Raw genomic sequence first — 27,542 nt, forward strand, 5'->3', positions numbered from 1 at the left:
CAAAATTTTACCAAATTGACCAAGAAAGCTGAAATTTGGGATATACCCTATTTTCGACATGCCAAACCGATTGGAAACGGTTTCAACCCGTTTTGAGTAGTTCTGGCGCCTCCAGCAGATTTTTGAAACTCGAAATTCCCACAAAATTCCATCAAATTGGAGTTGTAAAGCTAAAATTTATTCTAAAAACCAATTTCAATACGCTACGAAGTACTGCAGGTGGATTTCAAGTCGTTTTGGAGCCTCCAGCGACTTTTTGAAAATTCCTGATGCCTCCAGCAGATTTTTGAAACCTTAAATTTTCACAAAATTTCATCAAATGGAGATGGAAAGCTGAAAACTCTACACTCCAATTTTAACACCCTCTGAAGACAACTTCAGGTGGGTTCAAGTCATTTTAGGGCCTCCAGTGACTTTTTTGAAACTTACTGGAGCCTCCAGTAGATTTTCGAAACTTGAAATTTCCCCAACATTAATTTATCAAATGGAGTTGGCAAGCTGGAATTCACTTCGCAGACTACATGGTGGTTTCAAATGGTTTTGAAGCTTCCAGCTACTTTTAGGAAATTTCAATTTTCCAAAAAAAACGTCATACAACCTTTCAAAAAGTTGTTGGAGGCTCCAAAACGACTTGAAATTCACCAGCAGTCAACTTCTTAGCGTATTGAAATTAGTTTGCAGAATTAATTTCAACTCTCCATCTTGGTTTGATGAAATTTTGGGGAAATTTCAAGTTTCAAAAATGTACTGGAGGCTCCAGTAATTTTCAAAAAAAGTCGTTGGAGGCTCTAAAATGGCTTGAAATCCACCAGAAGTCGTTTTCAGAGGGTGTTAAAATTGGAGTGTAGAGAAAATTTCAGCTTTCCATCTCCATTTGATGAAATTTTGTGAAAATTTAAAGAAAAAATCTGCTGGAGGCATCAAGAATTTTCAAAAAGTTGCTGAAGGCTTCAAAACGACTTGAAATTCATCTGCGGTACTTCGTAGCGTATTGAAATTAGTTTTTAGAATAAATTTTAGCTTTACAACTCCAATTTGATGGAATTTTGTGGGAATTTCGAGTTTCAAAAATTTGCTGGAGGCTCCAGAACTGCTCAAAACGGGTTGAAACCGTTTCCAATCGATTTGGCATGTCGAAAATAGGGTATATCCCAAATTTCAGCTTTCTTGGTCAATTTAGTAAAATTTTGATTTTTTCTCTCATTTTTGGCCTAAATTCGATTTTCAAAAATTCGCCAAAAATCGAAAAACGCACTTTAGCACTTGAAATTTTGACAGGTGATAAATTTTTGCATGATCTTTCGATCTACCTTTGTAAAGTTTGAAAAAGTTTGTGCACTGCAAGTCCTATGTTAAAACGCAAAATCTGCGAATTCGGCTGACCTGTCAATCAAAATGGCCGCCATTTTGTAAGTAAGGCCAACTTTTTTTTTTGACAAGTTTGCTTTAAATTGTTCCTTAGGATGTCCCCTTTAAGAAAAAAGTTTCCCCGGAGGATCGGCGGGGGGGGGGGGGTGCAATTACTCCTATTGCCATATGCTGGACTAATAGAGCCCTAAACGTAGTCTTGGATTTTGATGGCAATAGTCTTACATAAGTCGACGCAATATCTCGAATACTTTTTTTTGGAACTGGGTAATATTTTTCAAAAACAGGTTGGGCAGAAGGGCTATACCGAAAAAAACCACGATGTTTTCGAAAATACCCTCACTTTGAGGACTCGTATCTCCCCTCCAAGGGCACCACCGGAGCTCGAATTTATTCCAGTTACTCGCAACTCAAAATTGAGGTCTCGAAATTTTTTTTGCAATCCATCGCAGAGAAGCATGATAAGTTTTTTTCAACAATATTTCTTTGTTTTTGAAACATTTCAAACAAAAATTGCCACGATCAAATTTACCTAACATTTTTGAAACCATTTAATGCAACCACCCTGTATTTTGGCGAAATTTTCATCCAATTTTGACCATAATTTTACGTTTTTTTTCATTTCGACCCATTTTCAAACTGTTCTGCAAAATTTTTCGCAACGTTGATTGTGATAATTTTTACAATTATTTTCCAAAAATTTCTAACCTCAAGTATGCAATTTTAGAGACAAATTGAGCACAAAATTTATGAGAAAATGTGATTTTTCCAAAAAAAAATTTCAATTCATTATCGTATTTTTTGACCTAATTTTAGACATTCGCCAACTTATTTCCATTTTTCTCATTCAAATTGAATCATCTGCCAATTTTTTCAACTCTACATAAAATTTTCCTCCAATTTTCTTTAAAAAAAAAAGTTTACCACACCCCTAATTTTAGATTTCTATTTTCTTCTGTTTTAAAATCAATTCCACCAACTCCAGCCCAGGGTAACAACCCCCCTCCCCTCATCCTCATCCTCCCAACTTTCCACTATCTCATCACGTGCCCCGATACGAATAATACCACCTTCTTGGCATCGTTCATCTCATCACACAGTTCGTTCAACTTTCCATAACTTGCGAGCCATCATTCCTTACAGATAAAAACTTGCAAAAGATAAGATATGGTGAAATATCGACGTCGGCCAAGATAACGCAGCCGTATCTCTTCTCAGCGCATTGCTCCATTGCTATAACGTACTCGTTTAAATCGCCAAGCCCATCGTAACACTCTTCCAGAACAGGAAAGGAAACCCGCAGACGTCGCAGACTGTACTCGTAGTATGTAGTCGACCCATCGAATCGAATATACACTGCACCAGCACCAGCTCTGCTCACACTCACAGCTGCGAACAGTGTCGCTGCTGCAGATAATAAGCGAGCTCGTGAACGCCTCGGGTTAAAAATGAGAAAAGAAGTTGAAAAAAATTACCATACGCCCGCTATCCACTACTACGTAACACACGCTTCTGTTTTATACACTTACATTTACAATATATACCTAAATCCATTTAAGAATCCAGCAATACTATCAATATACTTGTAAACAAAATAATGAACCTCTTCTCAAAAAAAAAAACCTGTCCACGATCCACTGACCAAGCCATCCCAGGGAATCAAAAAATTACCCAGCAATTGGTCGATGGTCGTCGTCTAGTCGTTGGTCGATTTTTACTTCAGTTCGGGTTCGAATACGTATGTAATTGATATTTTATCGCGCGAATAAACGTTTATGGTCGAATTAAAGAGGAGCATGCCGCCACCAACCAGCCATTGGCCACCGACCCTGTATACTTATATTATGAATGTACTGGCTCGTTCGTTCAACGTCCAAATGACCCGTATATTGGCGAACGAGTAGGTAGAGTAGGTAGCCTTTGAGCCAGTGAGAGAAAGAGAGAAACACGGATAGCGAGAAAAAAGGGATCAATACGCGACCGTTAAATGGGAGAGAAAAAGGTGCCAGTACAACAAATATACCCACGTTCGTACGATAGTATATGTAATAGACTTCACAGCGAGCTTTTTGCTGTACTATATACGTACACGATAAAGGTAGCAAATAGGTAGGTAAAGTACGTATATAAAGTAAAAGTACAACATACGAAAACTTTTCCACACACGAAGATGTGTTGTATAAATCCGTATACAACTCGCAAGAGCTTTTGAGCACAACATACACGATCAGAGCTTTTTTGGAGGAAAATGCACAGTTGGCCTTATTAAAATTACTCGAGACCATCCACACAGACCCAAACAAACCCACCTATTCCCAGTCGTAATTCACTATATTTTTTTCTCTCTTCGACCACAACCTCTCTTTTACTCGTATAAGCTACTATTAAACTTCATATCTCTCTATACCTTCAGCTTATATAGCTACCTAAAGTATAATAATTTAGCTTAAGAACTAGACGCGACATTAACTCACACAGAAACAGAAAATTCGCCTCTGGCTCGTTTATTTAATGAGCTACGTCCAAATATACAACACAACGCACCGTGCCAGGGTTTCAATTAATCCTAAGTATTTCGAGAGCAAAAAAATTTTCTTCCTTTGAGCCATACCGACACAGCAAATGGCACTAGGTAGGTAGGCACGAGTAGGTATTTAAACAAAGCAACTTTTCGTTACGGAATTTCTTCGCAATCCTGCTAATTTCATAGTGGAAAAAAAAATAAAAACTTTCTTCGCGCAATGAGAATCCCAGCACGACGAGTGGTTTAAATACTCGAAAATATTCATCGCGTTTTTCACAGCAGGAGCATGAAAACCCGAGAATTACGATGAGGGCATTATATAAAAGGCCGCGTTCGTGTCTTTTCTTTTATGCAGGATTGCAGGGTATAGGTAAGGATTCGTCTGCGAATCGAGGCAAAAAAAAAAAGAAAAATTATCATTACAATATTTAACTCGATAATGAAAACTTTTGACAAATGAATGGGAATGGGAGGAATCGGAATTCGACTCCGACGTCGAGAAAGAAGTCGTCTTAATCATTCGTTTATACTCGGTTGGTTCGCGAACAGAATTTCCACTTGGAATATAATTATTATTATCAAAGAAATCTCGAGACGAAAAGATAATCGAGAAAGAGAATAGGTACGCAAATATTTCGAGGTATTTGGCGCGATGAAGTTTATTAATAATTCGTCGCGAAATTCAGCGAGCTGTTTTTTCATTCGATAAAACACCGAAACCATATTAACGCGTCTCTGTCCACGTTTTGATAATTTTCTTTTATAATCAAATTCAAATCTCAGAATCGTGTCATTTTTGGATTCAATGATTTCAATTATTGTGATCTTGAAATTTACCATCGCAAGGGGATTCGACTCCAAACCATTTCCAATTGATTTGGAGGGTCGAAAAAAGAGCCCACACCAAATTTCAGCTCTCTCGGTCTATTTGGTAAAATTTTGATTGTTTTTCATTTTTGACTCAAATTTGATTTTTCAAAAATTCATTAAAAATCAAAATCGTTTGTGAATCCAAAATTTTTACCTACTGTTTCCAAATTCGTATTCGGAAAATCAGATCACCTCGACTCATACCTGATGGAGAATAATTTCAGCTGATTTTCAAATTCTGTGACTTTAGAATTTTTATTTATTTGCCATTGAAAATACGAGCAAAAGGTCACAGGTGAAGAAGTGACTTAGGTAACATTTTTCATAAGGATTATAAAATTACTTACTTATTCTCATACGCGAGTTATAGAATAATATTCCATCATTTTTGGAAGGAAATTTGTACTCACCTGAAACAAAGAAACATTAAGGTGGGTTAGTTAATTATAAAATTATTCATCAATCAACAGATATATGAAATAATAATGGTGAAAGACCAAAGTAAAAATTCTGACGATCTCCATGTTTAATAAAGAGCCAGAAATGAATATTCACAAATAAAGTGTCATAAAAATAATGTAAAATTGATTGTGAAAATCACTCAAAAATATCAAAAATTGATCGATCATCAAAAAACGACCAAAATTTGAAAAATGTCTCATTTGAGTAAAATTTTGCACAGACTGCTTAGATTATTGAAAAATAACAAGAATTAATTGGAAATTCTCAAAATTGAATGATGATTTGTCAAAACCGCAGAAAGTGTCATGAAATTTGTCAAATTGACCCCCCCTTCTCCCCTGCCCTTCCCATAATTGAAAATGACTAGAAGTTGAGGCAATCGTGGCACAAAAGTAAAATTTTATTGCAATTTTGACCAAAAAAAAATTGCCAAGTTTGAAAAGAAAAACGAGACTGTTTTGACATTTTTGACCGATAAAAAAGAATTTTTTCAGAAGTAGAGGTGAAGAAAGTAGGCATAAAAATGTTGTCAAAAATTAGAAGTTTTGACAATTTTTTGTGAAAAAATGTGTCTTTTTGGAAAATCTGGCAAGAAATTACAAATTTTCGACAATTTTGGCAAAACAGTAAAATTTTTGAAAACTTTAGCAAAAAAAATAACCCTACGAAATTTTAACAATTTTTGGTGAAAATACATCTTTCGAAAATTTACAGAAAAAATGTAAGAATTTTCTGGCAATTTCAGTAAAAAACAGATAATTTCTGGATAATTTTGGCAGAAATGAAAAAAGTAGCCTTTTTTGAAAAATAACGACAAAACACTAAATTTTTTGAAAATTTTGTCAGAAAGCAATATTATTGAGAATTTTGTCAAAAAAAATGAAGTTATTCAAAATGTTAGCTGAAAAGAACAATTTTTGAAAAATTTGCCAAAAAAGTAGGTAGTATTACAGAAATTTCAACAATTTTTGATGAAGATAAGCCTTCTTGAAAATTTAGAGAAAAAATGAAAATTTTCTTGCAATTTTTGCAGAAAAATAGTGTTTTTTGGCAATTTTGGCAAAACAGTAAAACTTATGAAAACTTTTGCAAAAAATCAAAACTTTTGTCAATTTCAACAAAAAAATCCAGCGCTTCAACTTCAGGCAATTTTGAGTAAAAATGTAAGATTTTTTGGAATTCCAACAAAAAACAAAAAAATTATTGTGAATTCAGGCAAAAAATGAAATTTTTAAAAATATTGACAAAGAAGTAAAAACTTTTTGAAATTTTCGGGGGAAAAGTTCAATTTTTGAGAAGCTTAACATAAAAACAGAACTTTTGACAATTTTTGCTAAAAATACCTACAAAAAAGCTTCTTCTGAAAATTTTGGGAAAAAATCTGAATTTCCGGGCAATTTTGGCAAAACAAGGGAAATTTTGAAAATTTTGGCAGAAAAGTAGGATTTTTTGTCAATTTTGGCAAAACAAAAAAACCTTATGAAAATTTTTGCAAAAAAAACTGAACTTTCTAATTATTTTGGCAAAATAATCGAGCAGTTTTGACCATAAATTTTCAAAATAGTGAGATTTTTAGCAATTTTAGCAAAAAAATAAAATTTTTGGGGATTTTGGCAAAAGGATTTAATTGGAAATTTAGGTAGGTATGGCAGAATAGTCAAAACTTGATGGAACAGTTGAAATTTCATAATTTTTCGACAGGCTTTCGGCCAAGTTTAGGTTTTCTGGTTACTTTAGTAGTCAAGTGTAAGATTTTTGGAAATTTTGGCCAAAAAGTATACTTAATATTTCAAAAAAAAAAAAAAAACATATGTAAAACTTTTTGAAAAAAATTTATAAACGTTAAATTTTTTACAAAATAGCAAAAAAGTAGCGTATTTCTGAAATGGCAAGAAATCAGGCTTTTCTGACAATTTTGCATCAAAAGTGGGTGTTCGAAGGCTTTGGCAAAAAAGTGAAATGTTTCATCAAAAAAAGTACATACAATTTTCCGCGATTTTTTTCAAGAATCAGAATTTGGAAACAATTTTTTTGGTCAATTCTGGCTAAAAGTGAAATTTCTAATATCTTTGATAAAAAGGTAAGATTTTTGAAAATTTTGGCCAAGAAGTGAAAATTTTGACATACGAGTATTTAGAAAAATTTAGTAGTTGTGAAAATTTGACGAGAAATTTGGCTTCCTCTGACAATTTCGATAAAAAAAAGAGGATATTTGATAATTTTTTGCAATGAAATAGGAATTTTGACTGTTTCTGAAAAAATTATCCCTTTTTGAAAATTTGGCAAAAAGCCTGGATTACCCTGGTAATTTTGGTAAAAAAAAATTCTAAGAATTTCGAGAGGAAAATGCAAGATTTCCATCTATTCCGCCAAAAAATCAATTTTTCAAAAAAAATTTTCCTCAGAAAAATCGCATCCTTTCAACAATTTTGCCGAAATTCGTACGCTTATTCGTTGATTCCAGTCCTTCGCTTCACTCTGACAAGAGAAAATAACACATAAAGATTTCAATTCAACATTTTCAGCCTTGATCAATAACATTTCCATCACATTATAATTCCACCCAAAATGGCGGCTCAAAACCACCCAAAATTCTCTCCTAACCTCCACCATTCGCACACTCACACACTAATCAACCAAATTAATCGAATACGACCTAAAAAATAAAATTCAAATACGATTATATAAAACCCTACCTACTTTCAAAACTAAATCAATATAAATACCCAATAAAGCAACCACTTCGTGGCAGAAAAATAACATTTCAACCTCGACCGATGATCAAGCGTTCGTGAACAAACGTAACGTAGGAAGACGAATCTTTTCTACATCCAAATTACCAAATTCCTTTTGACATAAAGAACCTAATCAAATACGAAAACCCAACTCCATCAATCTCTCACTCTGTATATATAGCAAATCGTACCTACTCCGATACTTATATTTATCTTTTGTGGTAGAGCTTTTACCCTTGCCCCATCTGCGAAGAATAATTTTGTTATTTCGTATCACGTTCCAATACAGGTAGGTAGGTACATAGGTATATTTCGCCCACATATAAGCTTAAGTATATCATTTACACGGACAAATAATACGTGTAATGTACCTATAAACCTCGTATGTGTAGTAAGAGACGATGGAGAGCAGTCCAATACCAGTACAGCTTAAACGTATCGTGAAATTCATTCCATGTCAATCTAAATTTCAATTCGTCTCAACACAAAATGTAGCCATAGGTATATAAGGTAAGGTAAGAGGTACCCCTTCATCGTCTCGTGTCCACGTGGTCAGACCCTTTTAAAATCACCTACCTATACACGTTAGCGTGCGTGTACACATTGGTCAGGTTTTTACAAACGAGCAATACTTCCCTTGTACGTATATATTCTATAATACTTTTCTACCTTTCGAGTCGGAATTCGTTTCTCGTTTTATGTTATTTTTGGCAAATAATCCCCGAGCTTTTTTACCCTATTTCTTTCTCGGTCGTCGTTTTTTTTTCCTTCTTCGGCCTTGATAGATTTCGGTGGTGTTTATTTTACATTATTATGCCGCGTGCGAACCACCCTCACCCTCATCATCGCCATCCATCCAGTCATAGCTTTCTACGTATAATACACGTGGCTAGCTCGTCATCACGTTTTCCCATCGTCAATGTACTGGTATTATAATACCAGTACCCGGAAACTCGAAATCGCGTATTAGTCGCGGGATAGGCAATTACGTAATTTAGTATCAATCGATCGGGTTCGGGATTCGGGAAAATATTCGCGAGCTCGAGCTGTTTTCGCAGAATGATGAAAATTGACGTAAACAACCACAAAGACGACGACGATGAGGACGAGCGACGTAGATAATTATTCGCGGTCTCTTCTGTGCTGTGAGCTGCTTTTGTCTCAGTCTGCTGGTGGTATCGTCAGCGCAGCGATGACTCTTAACGATGCATTCCACAATTGACAATACCCTGGGCTGAGGCTTGAACATAATACTCCGAAACCATATGCGAATTCGTACGATCTCTGCACAATAGATCGATTTAAAAAAAGGAAGACGTCTCGCAGCAGATGTCAACATCGATGGTCGGATTTTCTATTGAATTTATCGTCTAGATCGATATAACAAGAAGGACAAGCCTGGCAAACACAATAGCAGGGGGTAGGGTAGCTCTGCCACAACCCCTAATAAATCAGAATGATCTCTTTGACCATACAAGTCTAACACACATTTAAATGTAGACCCGATTTGACCCTCCTCCCCCCTCCTGTGATCTTTCTATTCTTCTATCCACTCGAACGAAGTCAACAGGGTGTCGAAAAATTACACCGACCATAATAAGAGAAACACCCTTCATTATTTACATTGTTGAAAAGTCAATAAACAAACAAAAAATCTCACACCTCCTACTCAACAATAAACATCTTGCTGTGCCTCCGCGAGAAAACTCATACATCTTCCTTTAAAAATTTACCCCAGCATCCGAAAAAAAAAACCAAAATCCTCATCACATCACGACGAATAAAACCCGCGTCAATTTCCTCGCAGAAAACGGAGGAAAATTCGCATAATAAAACCCCATCTTCATCGCGAACACCTTATACAATGGCAATATCTAATATGTACGATCTTCGTACCAGCTCCAAGGCTATTCAAACCATAGGCGATTATTCATCGGTGTTAATACCGTAATAATTACCACAACATTACCGATACCGTATGGTGGAAAGTTTCGGCGCGTATTAGCATTGTACGCTTGTCTATTTCTCGCTCCCTGCGTACTCTTCCCTGTCTTCGTCTTCGACTCTCGCGACGAGCTACTCGTCATCACTTCATCGTCGTGTCCGCATCGCTCGTCGTCCTCGTCTTTGTACACAAATTAACAATAAATAAGCTTTATTATAGCGGCGCGTAAGTAAGTAACTTTTGCTAAAATCAATATTTAATTTTCTCGTATCAGTTTCACTCTCTACGACGACGACGACGACGACCAACGAAAGTGTATCGATGACTCGTCGTAATTTTGCGGACGCGGGACGGGATGCGGACGGTCGTCCAAGTGAGGAAAAAAAATCGTCGAGAGTATTGTCGATTCGATAAGTAGGTAGATAAACAATATTCGAAATTTCGACGAGTCGATTACAATATTATTCTCGCAGGATGTTTCAGCCATACGATAACGGAACGTTTTGTAAATTCTAATATAGAAAAGCAATGGTGTCAGATGGGTTTCTTTACAGCTGAGAGATTGGAAAATTACTCATTCGTCCCCAATATCCACCAACGTCGTAAAATCGTTTGAAATTTTTGTCCTTAAGTGTCAAAATTGCGGTAGTTTACCAAAAATGACAGTTATTTTACAAAAACTACAGGTAGATGCCATAAACTAAATCAATTTTATTTTCTAAAAAACCTGTCGAGTCATTAAAAATGATGAGTCATTTATCCAAAAATCAGGACAGTTCAAACTTTGAAGAGAGTCGCCAAAAATAATTTTAAAAAAAGAGAAAATTTACGGCACATTACCAAAAATTAATTCAGATTTACAACAGGGTTTACCAAAAATGATCATCCATTTCAACTTTTTGAAAATCTTGACAGTTTGCTGAAAATGGCGATAACTTAGCAAAGAATACGAAAATTACGGTAAATTACCCGAAATTACGGTAAATTACCCAAAATTACGGTGAATTACCCGGAATTACAGTCAGTTACCCGGAATTACGGTGAATTACCACATACAACAATTAACAAAAAATTGCGGTAAATTACCTAAAATTATCAAACATTACGGTAAATTACCAGAAATTATGGTAAATTAACCGAAAATATGGTAAATCATCACATATGACAACTAACCAAAAATTAAGGTAAATTACCCGAAATTACAGTAAATTACCCAAAATTACGGTGAATTACCCGGAATTACGGTGAATTACAACATACAACAATTAACAAAAAACTGCGGTAAATTACCTAAAATTATCAAACAATACGGTAAATTACCAGAAATTATGGTAAATTACCCGAAAATATGGTAAATTATCACATATGACAACTAACCAAAAATTAAGGTAAATTACCCGAAATTATGGTAAATTATCACATATGACAACTAACCATAAATTACGGTAAATTACCAGAAATTATGGTAAATTATCAAAAGTTACAAAAATTACCCAAAATTACGGTAAATTACCACATACAACAATTGACCAAAAATTACGGTAAATTACCTAAAATTACGGTAAATTACCAAACATTATGGTAAATTACCAAACATTATGGTAAATTACCAAACATTATGGTAAATTACCAGAAATTACGGTAAATTACCAGAAATTACGGTTGAGTACCAGAAATTACAGTAAATTACCCAAAATTATGGTAAATTATCATATATGACAACTAATCAAAAATTACAGTAAATTACCAGAAATTATGGTAAATTACCCGAAATTACAGTTTTATTTACCACATACGACAATTGACCAAAATTTACTGTAAATTGCCACAAATTACGGTAAACTACCCTAAATTATAGTAATTTGTCAAAAATCACATTATTCATCAAAAATTAAGGTAATCTTCTACCAAAAATTACAAAATTCATCAAAAATGACACTAGCCCATTTCAATAGTTTCAATTTTTAAAACTCTAGACCATTCGCTAAAAATGGTGGTAATTGAAATTTACTCCCTCAATTTTCCAAAAATGACATCCTTAATGTACCAAAAATTACTGTAATTTACCAAAAAATACCGTAATTTACCAGAAATTACCAGGAATTATTGTTTTTACTAAACATTACAGTAATTACTAAGAATCAGGGATGAAAAGCCTTAAAATGAAACTTCAGCTTTTGGCTTTTAGCTTGAAATTTCAAAATTGAAACTTTTGGCTTTAGCTTTCGCCTTTTGGCCATCTCGATTTTTAAGGCTTGCTTTAGCCAAACTTTCGGCTTCCAATGGCATTCCCTTATATTTTCAATTTAACAGCTTTCAGCTATATTTCATTAAGCTTTTAGCTTTCAACTTTAAGCTTTTGACTTTAAACTTTTAGCTGATATACGCCATCAATTTACAACAAAATGGAATTAAAAATTAGATCAGGTACATCGATTTCATAATATTAGTGATAGTGGAGAATATTCATTGCTAGAATTATTTTCATTTTTTTTTCATTTCACTAAATCGCATTAAAATAAAATTGAATGAAATTTTTTCATTTTTTTGTTTCTTCTGAATTTAGAGAATTCAATTCTATAAAAAAGTCTTTGAAAAAAGCCAAAAGAATGAAACTTTTGGCTAGCTTTCGGCTTGGAAAAAATGAAACTTGCAAACTTTTAGCTTTTGGCTAAGTGTAAAAATCTGCTCGGCTTTGCAGCTTTCGGCTTTAAGCTTTCGGCTAGCTTTTCATCCCTGCTAAGAATTACAGTAATTTACTAAGAATTACAGTAATTTAAAACAAAAAAATAATTGTACTAAAAAACGATGACTACTTCAAGGAAAATTGCTCAACTTACTAGGAGAGGAATTTTCCAAAAAAATGAAAACATTCATAATAATTCACGGTAATTTGCCAAGAATATCGTAATTTACCAATATTAACGGAATTTACCAAAAATTACAAAGTTTACTAGAAATTGCATCGATTTCATTTATAAAAAAAATTTGTGTTCGTTCCTTAAAAATGACATGAGTAAATTACCAAAAACTGAGGAAATTTTGAAGAGTTTTAAAAAGATTGTAATTGACTAAAAAATTACAGTAATTTATTAAAACTTATTTATGGTAATTCACCACTAACAAATTACAATTCACTATGTTATTTGCCCATGCAGAATTACGCCAGCACATGATGAGAATTTACCAGGAATTACAGTACATAGATTTTATTGTTTTTTTTAATTACAATTTTTGGCAAAAAATGAGACCTTGACAATTTCAGCACAAGGAATGAGCCTTTTGGCAATTTTATTTCCAGGTTTTCCAAACCAATTTTCCAGATCGTTTTTTTCAGTTTTCTATATTTACCATATTATTATACTTTGCAATTAAAGAAAAGGTTTCCCCGAGGGGGGGGGGTGTAATTTTTTTTATAAGTTTCTCTTCGAACTGGATACTTTTTCGGATATAAAAAACAGCTGAACTTTGATTTTCAATTTTTTCTTTTAATTCAAGGATAAAATTGGGGTCAATAGAAAACCAAAAATTTCCATCAAATATTTTTTGAGGAATTTTTTTAAATCTTACTGGAAGAAGAGATCAGTATGCAGTCTTATCAGAATGGATTGAAATTTTCCACAAAATATAAATTGACTCAATTTTGATTTTTGGGTTCAAAATTCTTCAGAAAAGTTGAAAAAAGTTTTGATAAAAATTTCTGATTTTCTGCCGAAATTGTAACCCATTTTGATAGGTTGAATTATATTATTTTTTTCAAAAATCCCAATATCGTGACACAATTTACTGTTTGAAATTCTTCAAAATGTTCAAATATGACGTTTTCGTCAAAATATTTGAATTTCACGCGAAATTTTGGATCCATTTTGAGAGGTTGAATGGAGAAGCATTACTCAAGTTTGAGCACAAAATTCTTCAAAAAATTATTTTTGTCGAAATATTTTGAATTTATTGCAAAATTTCGGATCTATTTTGAGAAGTTGAATATGGATAGAATCATGACTCAAGTTTGAGCTCGAAATTCTTCTGCAAATTATTTTTGTCAAAATTCTCGAGAAATTTCAAATCATTTTTGTGTGGAGCCATTTTTTGAAAATTTGCGAACTTTAGCTCCTCCCCTTCTATTGTGCAACAGCAAAAATACAGAGTACGTTTTTGTTTACCTTTTAGACCGATTATCTAAAAAGAAAAAAACAACAGAATTTTTTGAGCTGAAAAAATTTCCAGCTTTGATTGTTGAAGCTTTTTCCACGTTTTTAAAGCACGTGTGGAGCGTATGTTGACATTGTCGGCATCTTGACCCCCCCCCTCCTCCCCACGTTTCCAGCTGACGTAAGTAGAGGATGAGTCGAATCGCCCTTTACCTGCGGAAATTCGCCGGTTTAAGCTGGTGGCAAAGTGTTAAAATACGTAATGAAAATACATTGTTTGTCGCTCCGGCTCGTGATATTCAAGGGAGCGTTTAATGTGTGGGATTTCCAAGGGGAGAGAAAAAATTGGATGCTGGAATAGGTATACCTAACCTTCTACGTAACTAAGTACCTACAAGGTATATACACGTGAAATACGAAATACGAATATACACCTAACCTAACAACTCGACGGCGAAGTAACGAGAAAGCATTATTCATCGTTAATTCGCCTCGCTACCTACTCTCATCTCATCGTCGTTGTACGAGTAATATTACGCCCGAAAATAAAATTACGTGTACTTGGGCTGAGGCGGGGTAAGCTTATCTCGTTTTTAAGTTGATCGTTATTGCGTGTATTATTTTTTCTCTGCCTCTCGTCGGCTGCCCTGGAGATTGGAGATGAGCCATTCCCATTCAGCAGCCACGTGTGTCTGTGTAGTTTAATTTTCGCGCAATCCGGTATAATTTGCTCGTTGTTGTTCTTGTTGTTGTTGTGGCGCTGAAAGTGATGGTAAAAATCACGTCTATACGACTTTATACTCACTTCCTATTTTGTATGAGTAGTTCGAGATACACAATATGCGGTGTAGTAATCTACTAAATGGACTTGGCTGAGTCTTCCGAGGCGGAAAGTTTCCATCGAAATTATCAAAGTGTAATATATGATTCATTGTGTACTTCGTAGAAGTGCTCGCTCAGATACTTGTATTATTTTTTACAGCTGCGTTTATGTACACATAGGGTGTTCTATTGTAGCGTTGCGGCGAAAACTTCTACGTCTTTGATGGTGGTAAATAATTGAGTAATGATTGATAGGTAATTGAATTATCGTATCGATTTCGTTCTTAATCTAGTTTGACATCAGCTAAGTTATCGTGTGTAGTGTTTGAGGATTTGGATAATGCTGGTGTCATTTTCATCTACACTTTTTCACAAGAAAACTACTCAATATGTTCAAGAATGAAATAAAAAACTGAATCTGAACGACGATACATTACAGAACAGATTTCGTAAACCACAAATTCGCCTATTTCTGTTTTCAAATAAGTACAACTTGTTCAGTCGTTTACACAGATGTTCGAAAATCTATCAAAAAATTCATTTCAAGACGATTCTTACGTCATATCACATCGCGTGTAATGTACGTAATTTTCATTCGCTTTCGAATAAAAAATTATGACTGCAAAATTTCAAGGCTTTAATACACTCGTATCGCAGTTATTGAATGTGAAAGACTAACAGACCAAGTTCGATTAAGCTTTCCCGAAAAATTCAGCAGCAATATGTCAATCAAATTCTTGATAATTTTTTCGGTCATTTTTTACTCTTGTTCGATTTTTTCAGGAGTTGATTCGTTGTATCATATATTTTTTTCTAGCGCAAATCAGTGGAACTGGTAAGTTTAATGCATAAATTATAACCGAATTTTAGCATTTTATACCTATTTTTGATCGTACTCAATCAATTTTTATGTATGGCTACTTTCTTCAAATGTAACATCCAAAACATATCATGTGGATATATTTTTTTTCTAGCACCAGAATTTGCGACAAAGAGTTCTTAAACGTTGTCTACGATATTCAAGATCTTTGCGACCAAAAATGTGAAAATAAATGTACAGCTAAATGTGAAAAAATTGGCATAAAGCTGCGAGACACATACGGTAAATATGGATCATTCCAATATAAGATCGTAACTTGCAGGGATAACTTCGATAAGAAGATAAAATTATGCGTGAGCGCGGATAAGGAAAGTGGAGTGATTTATTTCAAATACGATTACAGCGAAGGAGGGTGTATTAGCGAGTACCTTGATGAACAAGACTTGCAATCTCGATTATAAAAATTTGTGATTTTCGTAAATTAATTCCATTTTTTTTTCATAATTTTCTATCATTAAGATACTTTTTAATTGGGATCTATGCGCCAGGTCAACCTGGTCTCTTTCAGCAATTTGTTTTCTTTAATCATAAATACACATAAATTTTTCAATTCGTGATTTTTTTTTCAAATCAATATAATGCACGCAATATCTTGCACAACTTCGCTGCACAGAAACCCTCACACGAGTTGAATTTAAAATCAGAACAATTTCAACACTCGCTCAAGCTCGGACCAAACCTCCAAAACGACATCTCAAAATCAATACTTTAATGCGATAATTGATAACAAAATGTCTCAAATACAATATCCAAAAGTTCACGTTCAAAATCCCACTGAAAACGTAAACAAGCCAAAAGAAAAAGGATACCTCATTATTACGTCAGAGGGAACATTACACCACATAAACAAGAAGTACTATACACACGTATACAGTATATGTAAATATCTGTATGAAAGCCATGTTTACAATATGAAGTAACACGATTCGACGTTGTTGCTAAACAACAACCAACGCACCCACGTTTCTGAAAATTATTTTCACCGATGAGTGCTTTTCACGAGACTCCTAACGATGAAAATAATTGAAAATTGCCATTGTGCTCGGTGAAACGGGAGACTTGAATTAATCATGAGATAATTCGCAGTCTATACCGGTTAATTGGATACACGTCGTCGCTACGAGATCAAATTTTTCGAAAATTTCGTCGAAAAAAAATCACTCGAGTAAAATGCGTGGAAAAATTGAGTCGTCGTCGTCGTTTCCTTATAAGCGGTAGGCCTATTGGCCTGTCTGCTGTGGTGTGGAACCTGTTGAGGATGAGCCTGAGGTATCAGTGAGTGTCCTCCTTGGTCTCCCTCTGCTTCTTTTCCCCGTTGGTGTATATTGGAGGACCTGTTTTGGTGATCTTGTTTCCTCCATCCTTTTGACATGATTTCTCCAATCTTTCCTATACTTTTTTATCTTTTTCATGACTGGTATCACTCCGAGATCTGCTGTTATTTTCTCAGATGGGACTCTGTCTCTGAGAGTCACCCCTACCGTTCTCCTCATGAATTTCATCTCAGCTGCCGTTATTCTTCTTTTATCAGATTTCTTCAGTGCCCAAACCTCGCTTCCATACGTCATCATTGGTATTGCTAGGGTATTGTACACCTTCAATCTTGTTTCTTTTCGCACCTTACTGCTTCTCAGGGTCCTATTTATCAGTCCTGTGACTCTCAGGAACTTTGCAATCTTTCCACCAACATCTACTTCTCCCTGGTATGATATCGTGTTTCCCAGGTATTTGAAATTATTGACCTGTTCAATGATTTTTCCGTTTATTACAATCTTGCTTCTTACTGGTTCCTTTCCTTTGAAGGCCATTGTTTTTGTTTTCTCTGATGATATTCTCATATCATACTTTTCTGATGTCTTTGTTAGATTGTACATTGATCTCTGTAGGTCATCTTCTGTTTCGGCTAGTACTGCTTGATCATCTGTGAAAAGTACTGTTGATATTTCCTGCCTTCTGTCCGTCTTGATTCCTTTTGGCTTCATTTTCTGCCATTTTTTCACCATGTGATCCATGTACATGTTGAATAAAACACAAAACAGTGGGCATCCCTGGCGAACTCCCCTGTTTATTTCTGCTTGTTCTGAGAGTTTATTTCCAATCCGTACTCTTATTCTGGTGTTCTTATAAATGCTGTTTATTACACTTCGCATTTTATATGTTATCTCTTCATCTTTTAGCACTTCAAACAGTTTTTTTCTATTGACCTTATCATATGCTTTTTCCAGGTCTATAAAGCACATGTGTGTTTCTAGGTTGTATTCGATCCTTTTTTCCATCAGTAGTTTTACAGTAAAACTTGCATCAGTGCATGATCTTCCTTTTCTGAATCCGTTTTGACTTTCTGACATCTTTTCTTCTGCATGGTCTGCCAGTCGTTTTGCCAGTATTTTTGCATATATCTTGTAGCAGGTGTTGAGTAGACTTATTCCTCGGTAGTTTTTCAGGTTTGACATATCAGCTTTTTTGAACAGTGGTATTACAATTGCTATTTTGAATTCTTCAGGTACCTTTTCTTCTTGGTACATCCTATTTAGGAATTCCAGCAGTCTTCTTTTGAATTCACCACTTGCGTATTTGTATAATTCTGTTGGTATGCCATCTTCTCCTGGAGCTTTTGCATTTTTTGCAGTTTTCAAAGCTTCTTGTAGCTCTTTAAATGAAATTTGGTCTTCTGGTTCTCCAATTTCCTCTTCTATCTTTATAGTTTATGTCTTGTGCGTCTTCATCACTCCAGAGTTCTTCAAAATATTCCTTTGCATCATTGATTTTTATTTTTGGCAAACCCACTCTTTCATTAAAATTTGTGTCAATTCTCCTTATGATCTTATACACCTTTGGCCGTAACTTGTATGTGTCATGCTCCAGGAATGTGATGAAATTTTCCCAGCTCTCTCTCTGTAATTTCTTGGACTTTCTCTTGACTTTTGCCGACTGTTTTCGATATTCTTCACCATCAACCTCACTTTTTGAGCTCATGAATTTTCTAAATGCCTGTCTTTTCTTTTGAATGAGTTCTTGGATTTTGTTGTCCCAATTTTTTATTCGCTTTGCTCCGATTCTACATGGAACCATTCCTAAGCTTTCTTTTGCCGCTTTTGTCACAATGGATTTGATATTTTTCCATTCTTCTTCTATGTCCTGGCTTTTTAGTATTTCTTCACTTATGATGTTCATCCGTTTTTGGTACAGCCATTGGTTGGTTGGGTCATCCAGGGCTCTTGTGTTGATTTTCTTTTCATTTTTTCTGGCTGGTATTCTTGTTGTTTCCATTCTCATTACTCCTTGAACAAAATGATGGTCAGTGCCTATTTCTAGACCCCTGTATGTTCTTACATCCAAGAATTTCTTTGCGGCGTTTTCGTTGGCTATAAAATGGTCGTTCATTGAGCTTTGTCCTCTTGTATTGCTCCATGTGGAAAAATTGAGAACTTTGATATTTTTTGAATCAATTTTTGTAGTAAAAAATCATTGTACTGAATTCTTCATGAAATGCCACCCCCACACCCCTCCAAAAAATCAGAGCCCTTCAGGATAAGATAGTGAAATCCGCACTTTCTCCAATTTTGATGAAATTCCACCAAAATGTTAGTTTTAATGTAAAACCATCCCAAAAATTATTTTGAGTCGACCCCCCTCCTCCCACTCCAACCAAATCCTAACCTAACCCCAACCCACCCAAGAAATGTGCCCATACGTGCTCAAAATTCAAAATTCTAGCTCTCCGGAGGGAGTGGCCCAAAAATTTTGAAAGTTTCATACTTGGAACATGCTTACTTACCAGTAGGTTTAATGGTGGGCGAGAGGGAGGGGGGGGGGGGGTTTGAGGAATTGAAAATTTCAAAAATTCGTAGAAAAAACTAGGAGGGGGCCTTATGCGAACTTTTTTTCAAAAATTTACTCATACACCTTAAGGTAGAACATAATATATTTTTTATGAAGTGCAATAATCAGTGCAACATGCTCAAAAAATCACAATCTTGCAAAAAACGTGCTTTTTCAACAATTTTTTTGGAACATTTGGACATTTAAGGTCAAACTGAGGATTTTGCCTTTTTTTCTCAAAAATACCCCGAAAATGCATGTTTTACTTACTTTTCTTTGGACGAGATTTTCGTAAAAACTGAATTTTTTTGGGTATTTTTGAGGAAAAAAAACAAAAAATCTCAAATTTGAGACACTTCCCCACCTCGAATCGTGAAAGTAATGACTTTTAGACTTCAGCGAGGTTGAATTAATATGAAAATGGCGCCAAAAACGACCAGAAGAAATTTCATGTTTTTATCATGAAATGCAGTCTACATACTTGATGACGTTTGCCCCTGGACAATTTTGTTTTCACCTACGTTTGAGGCACAAAAATGGAAACTCATTTTCACGTCTTTTCGTTTTTTTCTACGAATTTTCGAAATTTTCAAGCCCCCTTCCCCAAAAAAACAATTATGAAAATTTTCACATTTTTCACCACCTCCGGAGAACGAAAATTTTAGAATTTTGAGCACGTATGGACACATTTTTCGGGTTGTGGTGAGGGGGGGTGCAGCTCAAAAAAATGTTGGGGATGGTTTTACATCAAAACTAACATTTTTAGTGAATTTTGTCAAAATTGGAGAAAGTTCGGATTTCACCATCTTATCCTGAAAGGCTCTTTTCAATAAAAAATGTTACTCTATGAAGTCATGAAACATCAACAAGGTGCCTACCAAGTCGAAAAAACGAAGCAGGATACCCTTTTAGTGACTTTTGGATTATGAAATTCTCATTTTTAGACGATCTTTCTTGAAAATTATGCAGGTTTCAAGTTCAACTTTGATGATTGATTTTTATAAAATTTATCGCACCCGACCACTGAAAAAATGATGAAAAAATTCCATCAGGTCAGAATTTTTCACATTTTCAGAGTCGATGACGCTATTATCACTTTTTGGTAGATTTCCACTTATTTCTATCATAATTTCGCCGTTTTTGTTATTTTTTATGCGATTTTTTCACAATTTCATTTTATTTCGATACTTGAAATTTATTTTTTGTAATTTTGAACCATTTTTTTTCATAAATTAACATTTTTGGGATACTTTGCTCAATTTATTACAACGTTTCATCTAATTTTCAACCAAATTAAACACTTTCTAAGAGTATCTAAGTAACGGATTTTTTTTGTTGAAAAAATAACTTACTTTTTCACTACCTTTTTTCAACCAAATTTTTAGAATGCTATTCACTCCCCCCCCCCCCCCCCCTAAAAAAACACCAAAAATTAACAACATTTTTCACAGGAAAATTTTTAAAAAAATTGAAACTGGAAGAAAATTTGTAATTTTAATCAAAATTATTGGAAAAAAAATACAGAAAAATACATTCGTTATAAGACAAGGTGTCTAACAAAATTTGAAAATAAAAAATCAGCACTTTAACAGGATATTTTTCAAACACTAGGATTTTTCACTTTTCCAATGTCTTCAACATCCCAAGATTTTTTTTCAAGCAAGCGGATGTCAAAAATATAATTTTGTCATTTCAATTTCTTCGTGTAATGAAATTGGGCGAATGAAAAACTTTTTTTCAACAAACCAAATTTTTAATTTCGAGAGGTATGTGTAAAAAACGATGATTTTTAGTGTGATGAGTTAGGTAATTATAAGAAGACGTGTATTACTTTGCTTCAAAATTTTGAAATTCAAATTATTTTTTTTTTTGAAAAATTCAAAATAGAAAAAAAAGCAAACGAGCTCTAGCGAAGCGAGGGCAAAAGCTTTCAAAAATTCGTTTCGAGAAGTGAAAAAAAATTTCTTCATGCAGGGAGGAGTTTATTTTTCTGATTCAAACTTTGAACATTTCTTGAATTTGAACAATAGTTTTATATTGAGAAAAAGAGCAAATGGCACGAGCGAAGATGAGGGCAAAAGCTTTCAAAAATGTGTAATTCAAGCTCTAAAGAATGACGTGCAGCCCAAATTTGAAAAAAAATGCCAAAAAATTTTTTTATGATTATTGTTTTCATTCTACATATTTACACTTATTTTTAATTTTATACTCGTTATTCGACAACCGACAACATTTCAAGTAATTCTGCAAAAACAGTTCTAAGTCTGGTCAAAATTTATTCGCAAGAAAAATTTTTCATATCAAAATTTTCCCATTTTTCACAACAAGAGAGAAAAAACAGAGAATTCGAAAGTTTGACATAAAACGAGCGTACAATAACGTGAACAGCAGGGCAGCCAGGCAACAAAGTCTAAAAAGGTACGCAAACTTCAACTTAAGGCACTCTTGCCAAAGTAACCAACGCAAAACTTTATGAGTGGAGAATGTGAAGATTGTTAATCTCTCAACAACTTATCACTAATTCACAATCACAATATCGCAAGCAACGCGCGTCGCAACAGTTTCTGTATTTCTATTTTGCTGCCCAGTTTTGATTTTTTATTCGAGTTAGCCGAAATTTGTATTTACAATTTTTTGAAAATGAATAATATTATTAAAATAAATATCATAATGAAGGCGATATATACGAAACTGGCAGCTAAAACTGAAGCATTCTTTGGTAAGTCAATTTACATATTACGTAGCTTTAACCCTACATAGACTATGCATTTATTGCATGACAACACGATGCCATTTTTTACATCGTACCGAATTAGAAAATTTTCTACAACATGATGTAAAAAATTACATCGATCGTTTATTTCTCGTGATGATGTATTTTTTTTACATCGATCTCATTGATGTACGTAAATTGTCACATCACGTTGCAGAAATTTTCTCGCATCAGGATTGACGTAAAAAAGTACATCACGTTGTAGAAAAAATTTCAAAATTCAAGATTCCGATGCATTTTCTCACATAGTTATGCGAGGCATACTAAGCTATAGTTATTTCTAGAATAAAATGATTCGATATGTTTTTTCATGTCCAACTTTTTGTTTCCGTTTTTCAGCCCATCCGGCTGCAACGTCCGTATTGGTGTTTGCATTATTCGTCGATCAGCACTATTTAACCAATCGTGCTATCAACAAAGCGAAGAAAGACTATAATACAGCGTTACTTAAATTGAAAGCGAAAACGGAAGAACACGAAAAACGTATAACAGAGCTCGAAAAAGCTTATAAAATAGATCCAAACTTAATATGTGAGTTTCTATCAAGTCTAAAGGTAAGCAGATACTTTTCATCCGCCTTAAAAATACCTAGGTAGCTCGCAATGCTAAATTCGAGTGTATTTTCAGTGTCCAGAATTGTGTCGTGATACTTCAACGTTTTGAACAAGAATCATCGCAGTCGAGCTGAATAAATCATCGAGATATTATCCGAAGCGTTATAAAATATCGATATCAATGGGTATACTTTTCATTTCGAGTGTACTATAACATGTAATAATATGTATCCAGTTTTTTTCTTTTTTATTGTATATATTTACCTATGTCGATTGCGTTTTCGTCAATTTGGCGACGATTTTTGAAAATTTGTATTAAATAGTTCGATCTCAGTGTCTCTGCATTGTTTTATGTTACTAGTTACTTGCTCGGTTGATTTCTTCTCATTTTAGTTCCATGAGTATTCTATTTTTTCCGATACTAGAGGCGAAAGTAATCGAAACATTATGGTATTGTTCGGATGAAAATAAAAAAGACGTTCTAGATGTACGTACATCGAATTGAAGTTGAACATAGCGTAAATCAACGTTGAAGTGTTATCAAATACATAGGTCTAAACTCTGCTAAAATGAACAAAAAATAAAAAAATCGACAAAACTGATGATTTTTTGGCCAAAAGCGTCAACGAATTTTATGCTAAAACCAGTGTTGGGAACCTAAATTTCCATCCCCCCTCAATCAGCGCAAAATTTCCCTTTTTCCTACGCCAAATCTCAAAAAATTTTTTTTTTTTTTTTTTGGGGGGTGTTTATAATTACAAGATTATTACACCCGTAAGGGGGGGGGGGTTAGATTTGGTTTGTGAGGTTGATGTTTTTTATTAGGGAGATGAATTTTTGTATTTCTGAGGGTTCGTCAGGGATAGTAGGTGGGTTTTCTTTAATCTGTAGTGTAAGTCTGTTTTGTTTTAGTTGGGGACAGTTGAAAAGTATGTGTTGGATGGATATGGGTTCGTTTCTGCAAAATTGGCATGAGGGTTTTGGTTCTTTTTGGTATAAGTGGTTATGAGTAATTTTTGTGTGGCCTATTCTTAGTCTGGTAATCAGGATTTCTTCTTTTCTGTTCAGGTGGCCTAGATTTTTCCAGGGGAGAGTAGTTTTTTTTATGTTGGAAGAGTTTGTTTGAAGTTTGTTGTGACCAAAAGTTCTGCCAGTTAGTAAATGTGTTGTGAGTGATTAGAGATTTAATGTCATCAGGAGTGAGAGTGGTAAGAGGGGAGGGGGTAGCGGCTGTTTTTGCTAATTTATCAACAGTTTCGTTTCCAGTGATACCTATGTGGCTGGGAACATACATGAAGCTAATTGAGTAATCATAATATTGGAGGTTAAAAAGGGACTTATGTATGTCTTGGACTATGGGATGGTCAGAAAAAATGTTTTGAATGGATAGCAGTGAACTTAGTGAGTCGCTTTGGATTAAGAATTTTTTATTTTCTGATTGAATGGAAATTATATCTATTAGGCAATGTTTTATGGCAGTGAGTTCAGCAGTAAAAATTGAGGCACAGTTATGAATTTTGAAACTGAGAACTTTGTCATTAATTGAGTAAGCATAACCAGTATGAATATTAGAAATTTTTGAACCATCTGTGAAGCATAAGTTATATTCAGTATAGTTTGATAACAGTTCTAAGTAATGACTCTTGATTAATAATGGGGAGTGATCATGTTTTGGGTAGTTTCTTAAGTAAAATTCCATCTGTATAGGTTTGAGAGACCAGGGGGGATAAGATATTGGTTGATGTATTAGGTTTTTTAGGTCAATTTGTAGGTTGTTCATATTTTTGATAAATTCTGGGATTGGACCTGAAGTATGGAGGAAATGCTGAGAGCTGTAGACATTGAGTGACCTTTGAAGAGGGTGAAATGGATTATTTGCAACAGTTGTTAAGAATTTGTTTGTCATGAGAATTTTCCTAAAATCAGGAGGAAGCTCTGCAGCTTCACAATAAATACTATCAATTGGAGACGAATAGAGAGCACCTATGCAGATGCGCAAGGAGGAATTTTGAACAGTTTTGAGAATGTTAGTAGTTTTATTTGACAGGTTTATAAAGCATGGACTTCCATATTCAATTTTACTACGTATCAGAGCTTTGTACAAGTGAAGTAATAGTTGGCGTGATGGGTTATACTTTGGATTTTTAACAATTTTTAGTAAATTTAGACGTTTGTTAAGTTGAGCTTTTATGTTGAAAAAATGAGGCGTCCAAGTAAGTTTTTTATCAAAAGTAAGTCCAAGGAATTTAGTAGTTGGTTTGAAAACTAAAGGATGTCCTTTAAATTCAAGGATAGGTTCTGGGTAGGTTTTATTTCTCTTGGTAAAAAGTATATAGTGAGTTTTAGATTCAGAAAATGTTAGTCCATTTGTTTCAGCCCATTTTTCAATACAATTTAGAGTTTTTTGGATCATTTCTGAGGCTAGTTTGATGTTATTTGAACGTATTGAAATGTTTATATCATCTGCAAAAATTCTTAAGGAAAGAGGTTGAGGAATAATACTACAGATATCATCAATTAGGAGTATAAATAGTATGGTGCTAAGCACAGAGCCTTGAGGGACTCCATTTTCAATATCAAAAAGTTCAGAGTATGTATTTTCAATTCTGACTCTAAAGGTACAATTTGATAAAAAGTTTTGAATAAAGTAAGCTAAATGCCCTCGAATTCCTATAGAATGTATTTTTTGAAGTATTTTGTATCTCCATGCTTTGTCAAAAGCTTTTTCAAGATCAAAGAAGACTGAGAGTACAAATTCTTTATTTTGAAAGGCAGTATTGATTTCCTGTGTAAGACTAAAAAGAGTGTGTTTTTTTTTTTTACAATCACTGACATCATTTCTCAGATCGTTTTTTTTTTTTAAATGAGAGGAAATTTTCGCACATCTGCTGGCATAAAAATCGATCAAAATTTCAACTAAAAAAAAAAGTAATGCGTCGAATTTCAAAATTTTCCACATTTTTGCCATTTTAAGACCATTACTTATTGAGAAAGTTCCCACACGACTAAAAATCTCCCAAGAAAATGATACTTCGCAAGTTTGTTGTTTTTTAAGATCTGTGCAATGTTTCGAAGCGTATTTATGAAAATTCTGAGTATTCGAGGAGAAGACCGGAAGGTCAAAAAATATTCAGTTCTAGCTACAATTTTTCAATTCACATAACAATGTATTCTCTCAGCTTTTCATTAGCCAAGAAGAAATAAAAAAATCAAAATTTTGAAAAAGACGATTTTTTTTGAATTTTGTAAGACTTTTTGCAAAAAAAAAAAAAAACCATAGAGCAGAAAAATCTCAAGGTGGACGACAACATGAAAATGCAGGGTTAATTTCCAAATACTCCAACTCCTTTTCCTGGATGGAGAGAGGGAGGGAGGAAGGAAGAAAGTCAAAATTCTATATAAAGAACCACAAAACAAAACAAAAAATTGAAAATGAATCTTAAAATTTCGAAACAACAGGGTGTCTACTAAAATCCAGAAAGCTAAATTCGTGCTTTTTTCGTGCCTTTTTTTTCGTACTTCTAAAATGAAATTTTGTACCGCGTCATGTCGTCAAATCTACCCATAGTCAACCCCCCCCCCCCCCTCAATTATATCTTCAAAGTGTCCTCAGATTTTCAAGATATTCGAATTATCATGAGATTTTTTTTGAGATTTTTCTCCTGCCCTCTTCTCCCGGCCCTTCTCTGCCCATTTCATAATTTTATTCAAAAGAACGAGAGAAATTGCACGCAACCATCAACACGTTTGAAATTCGTTTTTGTGATTTTTGGGCTGCTTTTAATGGTGATACATAATTTACTGACTTTTGACCCAAACATGAAAAAAAAACAGCCAAAAAGTTTTTAATAAGATAGTTTTTATGTTATCTACACATTATTTTCAATTTTATACCTTGTTAAAGCTATTTCGACAATATTTCAAGTAATTCTGCAAAAAATAATCAAATTTCAAGCATCAGACATTTTTTACAGCGATTTTAAATAATTTTCTTCTGTTAATAATTGTACATTTTTTCGTTGAATTTGAAGAAGAAAAAAAAATCAATAATCTTTGTTGTGGTATACTTTTGCAATATTCAGTCAATTTTTTCATTTTAAAACGTGCCATCTAACGACATTTTTTTGATGAAAAAATCACTACTTTCTCGCTACTTTTTTCACTATTATTTTTCAACCAAATTTTCAGAAAGCTCTCCACTCAACCTCCCTTCCCCCCACAAAAAACCACCAACAAAGTCAACTGAACTTTTTTTAATAAGAAAATTTCAGACGAATTGCAATAGGGAGGAAATTTGCATACAAATTATTGAATTTCAAAGACAAATTTCAAGTTCTTCATCCGTCCGCCATTTTCACATAGAAAACAATTCTCATCATTTTGTGGGATTTCTTGAAACATTTTAATATGCAAAGTGTCCAACAAACAATGCAACACACAAAAGTACGACTTTCAAAAAAAAGTATATTCATTTTTTGAAAAAAAAAATCGAGAAAAAAGGGAGAAATTCAAAATTTTGAACGAGAAAAAAAACAAGAGAATTTGAACGTTTGATTTAAGAAAAAACCATGAAAAAACAGGACTTTTTGCACGAATGCGTGACAAGGACAACGTGAATAGCAAGGCTGCCATGCAA

At 34.0% G+C, this 27,542-nt stretch overlaps 1 protein-coding gene and 2 long non-coding RNA genes across 3 annotated transcripts in view; 2 read left to right on the forward strand and 1 right to left on the reverse strand.

The window, feature by feature from the left end:
* The window catches only part of hwt (heavyweight), a 350,931-nt gene that overhangs the window by 277,128 nt on the left and 46,261 nt on the right, over nucleotides 1–27,542 (reverse strand). The gene's annotated exons all lie outside the window — the stretch shown is intronic.
* Nucleotides 15,226–16,307, forward strand: LOC135848623 (uncharacterized). Its single transcript, XR_010559398.1, has 2 exons — nucleotides 15,226–15,712; nucleotides 15,852–16,307. It is a non-coding gene; the product is annotated as an uncharacterized LOC135848623 (long non-coding RNA).
* On the forward strand, nucleotides 22,014–23,244 carry LOC135848046 (uncharacterized). Its single transcript, XR_010559302.1, has 3 exons — nucleotides 22,014–22,298; nucleotides 22,692–22,906; nucleotides 22,980–23,244. It is a non-coding gene; the product is annotated as an uncharacterized LOC135848046 (long non-coding RNA).

The sequence above is a fragment of the Planococcus citri genome, chromosome 5 (genome assembly GCF_950023065.1).
Source record: "Planococcus citri chromosome 5, ihPlaCitr1.1, whole genome shotgun sequence".
In the NCBI taxonomy this organism is placed as follows: domain Eukaryota; kingdom Metazoa; phylum Arthropoda; class Insecta; order Hemiptera; family Pseudococcidae; genus Planococcus; species Planococcus citri.